The sequence below is a fragment of the Felis catus genome, chromosome B2, assembly GCF_018350175.1.
Source record: "Felis catus isolate Fca126 chromosome B2, F.catus_Fca126_mat1.0, whole genome shotgun sequence".
Classification (NCBI taxonomy): Eukaryota; Metazoa; Chordata; class Mammalia; order Carnivora; family Felidae; genus Felis; species Felis catus.
The window spans coordinates 6,807,550-6,820,999 of NC_058372.1; the positions used below are offsets into that span (position 1 = coordinate 6,807,550).

Consider the following 13,450-nt stretch of genomic DNA (forward strand, 5'->3'; position numbering starts at 1 on the left):
AATTTAGCAGTCTGAGCAATGACTTGGGAAAGACCAATTAGGCTGACCCGTCTTTCCTTCAAAGGACCGATTGTTCTACTGCTTGGTCAAGTACACATACTGCACAGAGATAGGCTGGAGAAGCCAGAGTCATAACGCAAATCTACAGGATTCCAACTTTTTCTGACTCCAGCCCACTCCTACTCTTGTGTAGGCAGATGTGGTCTTGTTTGGCACCTCAAAGGTTGGCTCAACCCATCATGCTTCCTTTAGACCATCTCAGAGCAGGCTTGTTTCATTAATTAACCTCCCTTTGTGGAGTCTAACAGCCATAAGCGCGAATGATATTGGCTTGGTAGCAAAGAGTTCCATAGCTACGTAGCGGCGTAAATTCATTTTCCAGCTAAAATTGTCTCGCGTGCTCTCTGCATTACCATTTATAGCACCACAAGTGTGTTTCGAGGCTGACAGTGTCCTGTTCCTCTTCATTACGGTATCCCAGGATTGCACCATTAAACATGCATGCATCGAGAAGACGGGCAGGAGACCCCTACGTGGTTGCCCCAATCGGGCATATCCCGCTTCGGTTCAGGGATAAGACGGACCGCTTCCATAGTCCCCAAAAGTAAACTCAATGATTATCTGAGAAAACACGAGGTTTAAAATAAAATGTCTTAGAGCCTTGTGGAGCTTACTTATGAGATGGTTTTCTGCTGCTTCGGGATCCCATTTGGTAGGTACTTTATAAAGACCTACACTCCTGGCCAATTTTCAAATTACTCTTACTACACTTTACCTTTACCAATGGCGTCTCGGGGTTTTAGATCCACAAGGAGCCGTAGAAAGCAGATGATGACTGAGAAAGTAAAATATTATAACACCTTAGACCAGTGTTCTCAGAGTGTGATCCCAAGACTAGCGACATCAACGTCAACAGTACCTGGAAACTTGCTCAAAAAGCAAACTCCCGGTCCCTCCTCCAGGCCTGCTGAATCACAAATCCCGGGACCAGCAAGCCATGTTTAATAAGTCCTCCAGGTGAGTCTGATGCCCGCTACATTTTGAGACCCACCGCCTTAGACATTTTTGAGGCTTTCGAGGTTTACAAATTATTTTGACATATAGCAGTTTCACTTTGTTTACGTCATCCAGTAAGCAGAGCAGATATGAGCATTTTCAACTCCCTGAAGAAGAAACTGTACTTTAGAAAAGGCATTTGTTCAAGGGCATCCTGTTGCAAATGCTAAAGCCAGACTAGATCGCAGGGTTTCGAGTTCAACATTCATTCCACTGCATCCTGTTACCCGGGTAGTAGCATGTTACGACTGAATGGACGGACCAAGAAGCCAAGGGAGGGTCATCTGGCCCTAGGGACTGTCTTGGCTGGACTGTCCAGGTAGAGCCTTTGATGGCCGAGCACCACAAAAGTAAAAAATAAAATAAAATAAAATAAAATAAAATAAAATAAAAGTTAGAAAATTGGATTAAGGGGGACAAAACTAAGGAATGAGGAGACTCCATATACTTCTAAAAAGAAGCATATGAGGTGAGAGCAAGCAATCAGGCCATGAAAAGTAAGAAAGAGAAGGAGAGCCCATTTAAAACATGGAAGAGAGCATAGCTTGGACATTCTTCTTAGGCCTCATGGCAGGAGAAAAATCGCTCAGATTCAGAACAATGTCTGTGACAAATATGGAGGCCACAAAAAGTTTTTCTGTCCCCAAACCCTTTCAAGACAATTTTTTCCCCTTATTTGTCTTTGCATCTTAGTTGCTAACATCAGTGTTTCTAACAGTGACAGTAGACCAACCGTAACAGACATATTAGAGTAATTGTTTTAAGTGCAGATTTCTGAGCGACGCATTTAAGTTTACCAGATCTGGAGTTGGGACACAGAATCACTCTCTGCCATGTCTCAGGTGAGCTTTCTAGGTTAAGGTCAATTGCTAGATGAATGAGTTCTTGGTCTGCACTAGGGGTGTGTGTGTGTGTGTGTGTGTGTGTGTGTGTGCTTGCATGCACGTGTGTGTGTGTTAACTAGCATTTTGTAATTAAAAGGGGGGCGGGGGGACCGTCCTTCTCAATATCCAAGGAAGACCAAGGGAAAGATCTCTGGTTTGAACACAAAGTGGAAGAAAAAAGTGTGGCCCTGGACATAATGGAAAAACCCTTTGTATGAATAATCCCTATCTGAATTGAGTAACAAGGAAATAGTATTTATAATGGATCTATGTGGTCATGCCTGCTCTGACATATCACCACATTATGGCAAAAATAAATATTATTTGTTCTCTAAGTACAATATTGCACAAATATACTAGTATATTATATAGAAAATATTCATAGGTGGCATGATTCCGTGGGAAAAATAAAGAGTAATTTATAGGTCCAAAGATGCAGTGTCTGGAAAATCATCTTCCATGCCATATCCCAAGCCCTTAATTCTACCCACAGGATACAAAGTGCTTGTGCAGAAACACAATTGAATAGATTTCTGTTTGTGTGAGAGGACCTGGCCCTGTTTCCTCATGCCAATTCTCCATTGCTTACAAATTAGGAAGTAAAAAATCATGAAAAAACCTGTAAAATAAATAAATGAATTGACCTAACCCATCTCAAGTCCATTCAATCTGCTCCGAGTAATACTCATTTTTTTCTTCTTTGTCCCTAAACCAATGTTCCCCAACATACGCTCCCAGAGATTGTGATTTAATTGGTCTGGGGCGTGGTCTGGGCTTTGAAATATGCAAAAGATTCCCAGAGGATTCCAAATGTTCAGATAAATTTGGGAACTGAGACTCTAATCACATAAAGCAAAAGGACAGTGAGCACTGAGTATAGTACTGAAATGCAATTATTTTCCCCAGTTCCACTTTGTGTATCCTATTTTTCACATCCTACGGAATAAATCTCAAGTGTTCAGCAGGCAAAGGCAGTCATTCCATGGCCTGGCCACTGCAGATCTTTCCACTTTAATTTCTATCTTGCCACCCAGCAATTCACACTCAAAGAATGTGAAACTTTCTCAAATCAAGATAGTCAACAATTATCTGTTGAATTGGGTAAATAAAACAGAGAATATTTCCAGAAGGATGTCTAAAACCACCGTAACATGCACAAGAATAAAAATTAGAAGTACCATGTGGATTTGGGGAGCAACGCAGTATATTCTTTATTTTCATTTAACAGCTGGTTTGCTCTCATTTTTAATCATCAATTACCAAATATACGTGTCAGAGCTGGTAAGTAAGCTGTGAGCTCTCATGATTCTCCTTCCAACTGCATTTCATTCTAAAGGGTTCTTCCTCTTCTGGTCCTACTTTCGGGTTTCTGCAGCCTGAGGCCATGCCTGTGCACATGCTGCCTTGGAGAGGTGTATCTTCAAGACACAAGATAGAAGAATAAGATACAAGATACAAGATACAAGAACATACCATAGCCCATCACTGTATATAATGAAAATGAAACTTGAACAGGAGCGAGGGGTGAAAACCACATTTCCTTTCCATTATATACACACTTACATAGATTAACACTTCAAATCGTCAGGGACACAGGAATGTTCATCTAAAGGACTCTCCTGCATTTCTGTCATCCCCTTTCCTGGTTTGGTTGCTTTTCCAGAGAAGCCACATCTTTGTCACACCCAGTCATATCCTGTCCAGCCTATCCATAAATCTCAGAATAGCCACTCACGTATGTCCAAAATAACAGTCTAGAAATATCTTTCCCAGCAATTTAAGCAGCAATTCCAACCAAAAATGTGGTCACTGTCTCACCCACATTCTTCCTGACCTGTAGTCAGGGTTTGCTTGTTTCCATGATTGATTGATTGATTCCCAGCTACCCACTCTATCTACGTGAAAATCTGCTTCTATCTTTTCAAATGACATTAGATTGAAGGTAATCAACCTGAATCATTCCAAACTACCCTAGAATACATCATTGCTCCAAAAGGACTGAATCTGTTGGATTCTACAATAGAGATTTATTGTGACTTTTTTTAAATTTTTTTTTCAACGTTTATTTATTTTTAGGACAGAGAGAGACAGAGCATGAATGGGGGAGGGGCAGAGAGAGAGGGAGACACAGAATCGGAAACAGGCTCCAGGCTCTGAGCCATCAGCCCAGAGCCTGACGCGGGGCTGGAACTCACGGACCGCGAGATCGTGACCTGGCTGAAGTCTGACGCTTAACCGACTGCGCCACCCAGGCGCCCCTATTGTGACTTTTTAACTTAATAAAGTTACTTTGAGGGCAAATAAACAGTGTTGGGAAAAAGCATCAGAAATTGCTACCCCTGTGGGGAGCTGGCAGCCAGCCCACCTGTCTATCCAAATATCTAATTACCATTGCCAAACACGAGATAGTACATTTATATCAGATCCATAAACTTTCTCGCAACTCAACTGTGTGAATCTACTCAAATGTATGGCAAAACAGGGGTTTGAAATTATAGGCACACCTCCAGCCACTGAACATTATATCACACAAAAACATAAGCCAAGGTAAATTTAGAAATTGTACAATAGGGCATGCTGGACTTAGGCCATGCCGTTTGACATTTTCCAAAAGAGTTCAGAAGCTAATGTATTTGCTCCTGGTGACACTTGTGGATAATGTATTCATCTTTAATGAAGACATTGAAAAAAAAAACTGATCTGGAGCTGGTACATTTCAGAAGATTAAATGGCGTATTATGATATTTCAGGGAAGATGTGTTTAGTTTTGTTGTAAAAGGAATTAATACTAAAGACGAACAAACCTTTGTGCTTAGACACAAGATAAACAAGCCTACTGGGACAACACTGATATTTAAAAGTATCTGGACAGGGAAAAATCAGATGAATCAAAAAAACAATTTTTTTGAGTATCTATTACGTACCCGGCTTTGTGTAAAATGTTTACAGCACAAACTCCAGACGCTGAGTTTACATTTCTAACTGGTTTCACCTTCATTCTTGAGAACCACACCAGAAGGGCTTTGGTTAATACTTAAGGTATATTTTAATATTTTTTAATATATAAATGCCAACTTATTTTTTCCAGTGAAGTTTTTAATTTCCTTTGGGTTGGGGGTTTTGTTTTGGGTAGCAGGGCTGAGTAAGGAGAGAGGAAGAGACAGTAAGGATGTAGGAAACTTCTTAGCCGGTAGTAAAGTCACTAACACCATCAACCAACTTAAACACGCCCAACGGAGGCCCTACATAAACTTGTTTCTGAGGTTATGAAAATTAATGATTTTCCTCTCAGGTTAACATTTTGCATCCAGTGTCTTTTTTCTTAAACAGGCTGATTTTTGTCAATGAGACTAAGTATAGATATGAGAACATTTTTTTTATAAAAAGAAAGTCCCAAATAAGGAAGAATTTCTGAGACTCAAGAGTGTGAATATTTGATTCTTCAGGAGTAGGGATAAGATTACTTATTAATTTGAACCTGGGATCTGAAAGGCCTTTGAAAATAAGCAATGATGAAAGCAGGTTATTGATTATCTCTCATACTACAGTTTGAGAATTCAAAGTTTGGGTTCCTCCTTTGCCAGAAGGAAGGGATGGATGTTTTTCTTCAAAATGGAAACAAGTTCACAGTTTTGTAAGATATAATGGTAATAGTGTTTTATTATACAAGTTCAAATACCAGAAGGCAATCACCAGAAGGCTACCCCACATAACGTTAGATTGTCAACGGATTAAATGAATATCATCAAGAAGCCATAGCAATAACCATTATTCTCCATAAATCTGGAAAAACACGTTCTGACTTATGTGGGGGTTAAAGGAAAATTAGAGCATATCAAAGTACAGGAAGAGGGACACCGGGGTGGCTCAGTCGGTTAAGCGTCCGACTTCAGCTCAGGTCATGATCTCACAGTTCGTTGGTTCAAGCCCCGCATCAGGCTCCATGTTGACAGCCCAGAGCCTGGAGCCTGCTTCGGATTCTGTGTCTCCCTCTCTCTCTGCCCCTCCCTGCTTATGTTCTGTCTCTGTTTCTCTCTTAAAAATAAATAAACATTACATTTTTTTATTTAAAAAAAGTATAGGAAGAGAAGAGGGAATAGAAAATTGGATGGATTCTATGCACAAATATATAAATTTTACCATTCGTTAAAAATATCTACCACAAATGGCTGTTAAAATAATTAATTGAGATAGCACAGGCCATGTCCATACAACATAAGGGGTACTAAGTAAACAGTCCTCTCTTTTCACCTCCTTTTTCACTGCCAAGAAACTGACATTATGCCCACCCTTCTTGAGCAACTTTTGAAACTGATGTTTCAGATCCTTATGGTTATGAAAATATTAGGGCAATAAACAAATGCCCAACATAATTATTCATCAGAAAAAATACCAATTAGGGTACGACATCACTAACAACCTGAAGAATGACTGCAATTAAGTATAAAAGGGCTGGGGGTGCCTGGGTGGCTCAGTCAGTTGAGCCTGCAGCGCTTAATTTTGGCTCAGGTCATGGTCCCAAGGTCATGGGAAGAACCCCTGTGTCAGGCTCCCTGCTGAGTGTGAGGTCTGCTTAAGATTCTCTCTCTCTCTGCCCTTCTCCCCAGCTGTCTGTCTCCCGGTCCCTCCCTCTCTCTCTCTCTCTCTCTCTCTGTCTCTCTCTCTGTCTCTTTCTCGAATAAAAACAAAGAATATAAAGGGTTGAGGAGAATGAAAACTCTTGAATTGTTGGTGGGACTGTTAACTGTACAATGACTTTAAAAAAATATTTGACGACACCTACTGAATCTACATACTCTATGACCCTCACCTCCACTGGTGAATACACGTACATCAGGAATGAATGCTTTTGTCCTCCAAATTACGTACACAACAGTTGTCATATAATAGCCCCTCGCTAGAAAAAAGAAAACATATTCATCAACAGAACTCTCTACATCCGTAAAAAAGAATGAAAGAAAGATACACATGATAATGTAGGTGACCCTTACAGACATGATGATAGGGAAAGAAGTCAGGTACAAAAACATACATTCTGTGCATTTCTTTTATGTAATATTCAAAAAGAGCTAAAACAGAATAATGGCTCCCCTTGGCGTGTATACTGACTGCAGGGTGAGTGGGAGCCTTGCAGAGTGCTAGAAATGTTCTAGGTCCTACACTGTGTGGTGCTGAAAGATGTTTGTACAGGGGCACCTGGGTAGCTCAGTCGGTTAGGTGTCTGACTTCAGCTCAGGTCATGATCTCTCGGTTCATGGGTTTGAGCCCCACGTTGGGCTCTGTGCTGACAGCTCAGAGCCTGGAGCCTGCTTTGGGTTGTGTCCCCCTCTCTCTCTGCCCCTCCCCTGCTCGTGCTTTGGTCCTTCTGTCTCAAAAATAAATAAACATTAAAAAAAAATAAAGATGTTTGTGCAATGTGTAAAAATTCACGACAACCTTCATTTCAAATCTGTGCATTTTGATACATAACTATATCGAATTATAATATAATTCAATTAACAAAATTAAGCAGTTCAACACCAAACCTAATATCCAATTAAAGAAACACACACACACACACACACACACACACACACACACACACACATAAGTCTGAGTCCAAATATCTTTCATCAAGTTTTTGTTATAGTTAAATGTTGTTCTGTGTTTACATATCTCTTCATTTTATAGATTTGAGAAAACTGTAGCCTAAGAACTAGTAGTTTCATACCCCTGATATATCTAATTATTTTTATAAAACTGAAAGGGACCCCTACTATAATAACAGAAAGTACTTATTTTTTATGAAAGAACAGACATTGCTCTCAATAATTCATACACAGTATTCTGTTTTATTCTCAAATCAGACTTAAACGGCAAATTCTACTATTATCATTCTTTTACAGATAAGAAAAGTGAGGCGTAGAGAGGCTAAGGAGCTTACATAAGATTATCTAGAAAATGATGAAGACAATAGCAGACTTTTAGAATCTATGGCTCTCTCAATCCAAAGATGATATAATTAAGCAGTACACAAAACCTCCAGTTGGCTGCCATAACTGTTCAGAATTTATGTTACACAACACAAAGACTAAGCAGACTATACTCCACTCCATAGGTATTGTTTTCTTCAGGAAGGTAAACGTGTGATGCATTCTATCTTTAAGAGGTGAAATTCTTTTCTGGCTTCTAGATCACTCTCCTATCAGCTTGTTAACTCTTTCCTCAACAACTATCTCTCCAATGGTAGAATTAGGCTTCTTTGTTACCTCAGCAACAGAAGAACTTTTACGCACAATCATTCCGCCGACCGACGACTTCTTCTACTTTTGCTCTGCTTCGTTTCTTTGGGAAAACATCTAAGATCAAATTAAAACTGTTTTCAGCACCTCTTCTGTCAGTATTTGAACACACTGATGAGTATTTCCCAAGAGAAAAGGCTGATTTCTCCTGGAAGAATGAGAAATATTGAGAGACTGAAGACCCGATGATACGGAACATTAGGCTAACATTTTTTTTTTTAGTTTATTTATTTCTTTTGAGAGAGAGAGAGACAGAGAGAGACTGAGAGAGAGACAGAGAGTGAGTGCAAGCACTACTGGGGGGAGGGGTTGAGGGAGAAGAGACAGAGAATTCCAAGTAGGCTCCATGCTATGAGCATGGAGCCCGACGCAGGGCTCGAACTCACAAACTGTGAGATCATGATCTGAGCCAAAGTCAAGAGTCGGACGCCAAACCAACTGAGCCACGTAGGCACCCCTAGACTAACATTGTAAAGCATACTCCTTCCCCCTTCCGCAGAAAAGAAAAAAAAAAACTAAGCAGTTTGTTTTTTTACTGTTTGTAATATGCATGCATATTTATTTCGGCCAACAGTCTCAATATTAATATTGTATTTGATTAATTTTTAAATCGGTTGCTCTTTGTTTAGTAGCCTTCCTTAAATGTTTCAGTACATAAATACTATTTTCAGGGGGAAAATATTCTAGTGTCCTAGCATACTTATAAGAGGTGATGTGCCCCGCAGACCAGACAAATGAGGGGAAGTCTATTCATGGGTTTAAGAGCCAAGGTGACTGAAATTTAAATGAAGCCAGTGAGTTACTTCCACTATGGTTTCACCAGTACAAGAACAGAGTCAGACAGCAACAAAGACTCAATAGAAACAGGGCTGACAGTAAGATTTTTCTTGTTTCTATTTAATGGATGTGACAGTGTTTTTCTCCTCCAATTCTCACTTCTCGCTTCTAAATGATTTTTTTTAAAAAAAAGCTTTTTTTTTTAAAGAAATTTCTTTTTAGAGTAGTGCTAGTTTTATAACAAAATTGAGAGAAGATTCAGGGATTTCCTGTATATCCTCCTTCCCCGGGTATGCACAGACTCCCCCAATATCCCCAGCCCCCACCAGCGTGGTACATTTGTTATAATGGATGGACCTACCTTGATGCATTGTAATCACCCAAAGTCCACAGCGTACATTGTAATCCCCTCTTGGTTTTGTTCATTGCATGGGTTTGCACCGATGTGTAATGACACGTATTCATCATTATAATATCGTCACTGCCCTGAAACTCTCCTGTGCTCTATCTCTTCATCTTTCTCCCCACCCCATCCACCAGCTCTGGCAATCCCTGATCTTTTTACTGTCTCCATAGTTCTGTCTCTTCCAGAATACCATGGAGTTGAAATGATACAATATGTAGCCTTTTCAGATTGGCTTCTTTCACTTAGTAACATGCACCTTAGATCCCTGCGTGTCTTTTGTTGGTTTGATGTTCATTTCTTTTTAGCGCTGAATAATAGCCCATTGTGTGGATGGATCACAGTTTATTTGCCTGTTCACCTACTGAAGGACATCTTGGGCCCCTCCAAGTTTTAGGAATTGGGAGTTGAGCTGCTGTAGGCATTTGTGTGCAGGTTTTCGTGTGGCCATACAGTTTCAACTCCTTTGGGTAAATACCAAGAAGAGTGATTGCTGGGTCCTACAGTAAGAATATGTTCAGTGTTGTAAAAAACTGACAAACTCTCTTCCCAGGTGACTGAACCTTCTTGCACTCCCACCAGCAATTAATAGGTATTCCTGTTGCTCCAGTAAGTGATTCCCAGTGGAGGAAAATGTCTATGCATTTTAGGCCTTCTTGAGTAACCTGGGTCTCCTTTTAAGAGCACCCCTCTTGGCCTTGTTCTTGTACTCATCAAACCATGAACGTCTCTACTATCGATCATGATTCGTGGACCATGTTTATTTTGACCCTGTTACATGCAATAGTTCTATGTCTCTCCTATGAGGGAATCAATTCACTCTGAAGATTAGAAACAGAAGACCATCTCACTTTGGCCAAAAACAACGTTTCGGGAAAAACGAAAGTAAAAAACCAGAAATAATTCAAGAATCAAGCATTAAGGAGGATGACCTGTTTTCCTGATTTTTGTAGCACGAACACCTTGGACTTGAACATTAACTCAGCAGGGGCCTTCTCTGCAGGTGACACGTGTTGTTATTCTTCACAACAAATGCTAGACATCCAGGAGGAAGGAATGATCGCAACCTCAACTTTAAAAAGAGGGAGAGAGACTCATGCAGCAAAACACAAAAACGATCAATTCTCTGGAATTAAAAAGAGGTGTTAGTTTCATGTTTGGAGTACAGTCTGAGGACCTTGGTAAAATCCGAACATGATTATCAAACACAGAGGCTTGCTAAGGGACCACGGCTTTTCCAGGCCAGACGCTTCTGTTCTACTCTGTGTCTCCCGCTAATTCAAGGTTAGATGTCAGGACTCCATTTACTCGAACACCATGAACCATAAACAGCTCTAGCCTTGGATCGTTAGAAGCGTCTTGAAAGTTTTGAAGAATGAGAGCAAATGGCCATTTAGGCTTCCAAGTTGGCCTGCACCCTTCTTCCCCTATGTTTGTGCGTCTGTTTCGTTTTGTCCTTTCATTTTATCACTTAGTCCTTCAGGTTGACCTGTGACCTGTGACCCCAAGCCACTTCTCACGTGGGAGAAGTCCAGATCCGCTTCCAGCTTGCAATGCCCCGACCTCCTTGTCACTCGGTGCCTACCAGCTTTCACGTGCAAGTTACAAAAGCCAGAGCAATCTCCAGCCCCCATCAAGGGCAGAGCTCCAATTTAAGAGTAATGGCTGGAGTAGGTGTTATTTGTACCCCGTGTCAAGCAATGATTGTTCACATCTGGCTGCAAGTGGAATCGGGCTTCGGATTCTTCAGAACAGTGCAGAAAACTGGAGCTGAGGGGGTTGGGGGCTGGGAGGGTGGTTTGGACTTATCTTGTGGATTTGAGGCAAGTAACGAAGGGACCTCGTTACTACAGAAGCATAACCAAATATGTTCCCTTTAACGGTAAGTGATCGCACGGACGTATCTCCATACATACCGGTGCCACAAATTCAAAAGAAGTAGCCTATCAAGGCATCAAAGTGGAATCGGCATTCTTGCCCGCAAGCTTTTCTGAGAACGGGATTATGATCCAACCAAGCGGTTGCCACTCCCAGACGCCGCACACATACACAGGTGCACACACACGTTACCATCAGCTATGGGTGCACATCTGATTTCTTCACACCAGGAAAGCAAGGACATTTAAAAACCTTATTTCTACCCTTGTCTTCTTTCCTTTTTCTCCTCCTTGGCCCTTTTGTGTCGTGTATACAAAGAACACATGTTTACGGCTCAATTCTCATACCCGAGGATTAGAATGAAGCCACATGTAAAAGCTGTGTGAATACTGATGGACTCAAAGACGTCCTGGCCACTGTTTTTTTTTTCCTGAGAAAAGTCTCCTGGGGCGAAAGCCACACACGACATCCGCTGCTATTCAAATATTTCATTTCCTGCACTGATGCAGAGCGGCATAAAAATGTACATTGGATACATACCATTCTGTGTGACAGAAAGATAGAAATGTGGATTATAATTAGGGAGAACCTAAAAAAAATCCACTGTATGGGAGGCTAGGCACAGATTTCAAAAATTAAAACAATACAGACAATATAATTGAAAGCCAAGAAAACTATCTATTCGCTAATAAACACGAAGATCCGCTTAGGGTTTTCTTTCTCCCTGAAACGTTCCTTGCTACCTCTTCGAATATTAATTAACAAAACTGAGTTAGTCCTAGGGCAACAGATCATTAAATATACAAAAAAAAATATGAATTGCCCTGTCATTCTTTTAATATCATACAATGAGATAATCTAAATTAATCAGATAGGGAGATGATTAAACATGTCTCTTTCTTTTTTAAACGACACAATTGAACATCAAAGAAATAATGCAGAACAGCATATTTTTAAGCTGTCATTTTGACAGCTGCCCTTTAATTCCTATTTTGGCAGGACCTTGAATAACACATAAAAAAACAGGACAACAGAAGTGTAAATGGCGGTCTTCTGACATCCAAGATTGCTTCCGATACCTGTCTTCCTCTGCAGGGCTGTGGCCCTGAGCTAAAATACCTAAGGTTTGGTAGGGATAGCACACCCCTTCTATTTCCTTTTACTTTATAAGTCTTTACAAGACATCAGCATCAAGAATAAGAACTTTTCAGGAACGCAGTCACTCCTGAAACAGATGATTTCTACATCCAGAGTCTGATTTTTCTAAAGCGTAATTCACAGCAGTCGTGATAAAATTCATTCTCTTCTATGATACTGCAACGGATGAGTTCAGTCAAAACAATGAATGTTCCAGATGACAACTGGGATAGTCTTCCTTCCTCCAGGGGCCCTCTTTTCCTACTTAGTCCGTCCTTGGGAGACTAGCATCCGTCATTACACAGCCATCTTCCTTTCTTGACATCTCCACATTTTGCACGAGCCACATGAGTGTTCGGCAAGCTTCGTTTTTAGACTCGCTGCTTCCGTCTGTAGGCACTGAGGATCGCACTTTGTAGTCCCCTACAGTGGCGTGCCAAGAGAAACCACACCCGCTGGTAGTTACACCTCTGTGTAGTGCCTGCTCCTTAAATCTGGGCTGGGCCTGAAACTTGCATCGAACAACAAAACGATGGAAGCAATGTTGTCCCAGCTCCAGGCCTGAGGCTGGAGAAGGCCTGACAGCTCTGGCTTTTTGCATTTTCTGGGAGCCCAGCTTTCCTGTGAGAAGTATGGCCACCCTGCCAGAGAGACCACGAGGTGAGACCGTGTGCAGAATGCATCGGAGAAGCAGAAACCCTGAGGCTACCGCAGGAAAACGGATTCCCCAGCTGGAAGAGAAAATGGAAGTCCCGGACATACGACCCCACTTGGGCCATTTTGAGTCATACACTGCTACACCCCTAACAAGCCACTCCCTTGTGCCTGATGAGAAGGGTAAGAGGGTGGTTGTTTTAAGTCATAGAGTTTTAGAGTTGTTTGTTCATGGTGGTATATACCAAACTGTCTCACTTGCTTTGACTGCTTATACATTTCAAAAAGTCAAATAGCATTTAACCAATAATACCCACACCCCCCCTCGGTTGTGATGCTGTCTTAATCCAGCATCACCGGCCTCTACTCGGCCTCCTAGA

The 13,450-nt window shown here is 41.1% G+C and overlaps 1 long non-coding RNA gene across 1 annotated transcript in view; it reads right to left on the bottom strand.

Moving 5' to 3' along the window:
* Positions 1-3,126: 3,126 nt before the first annotated feature.
* LOC111560409 overlaps positions 3,127-13,450 on the bottom strand; it is a 208,824-nt gene continuing 198,500 nt past the window's right edge. Inside the window, exons 25-27 of the long non-coding RNA XR_006597502.1 lie at positions 8,189-8,369; positions 6,751-6,837; positions 3,127-3,358 (exon numbers count right to left, since the gene is read on the bottom strand). This is a non-coding gene — a long non-coding RNA (uncharacterized LOC111560409). The remainder of the gene's footprint in view (positions 3,359-6,750; positions 6,838-8,188; positions 8,370-13,450) is intronic.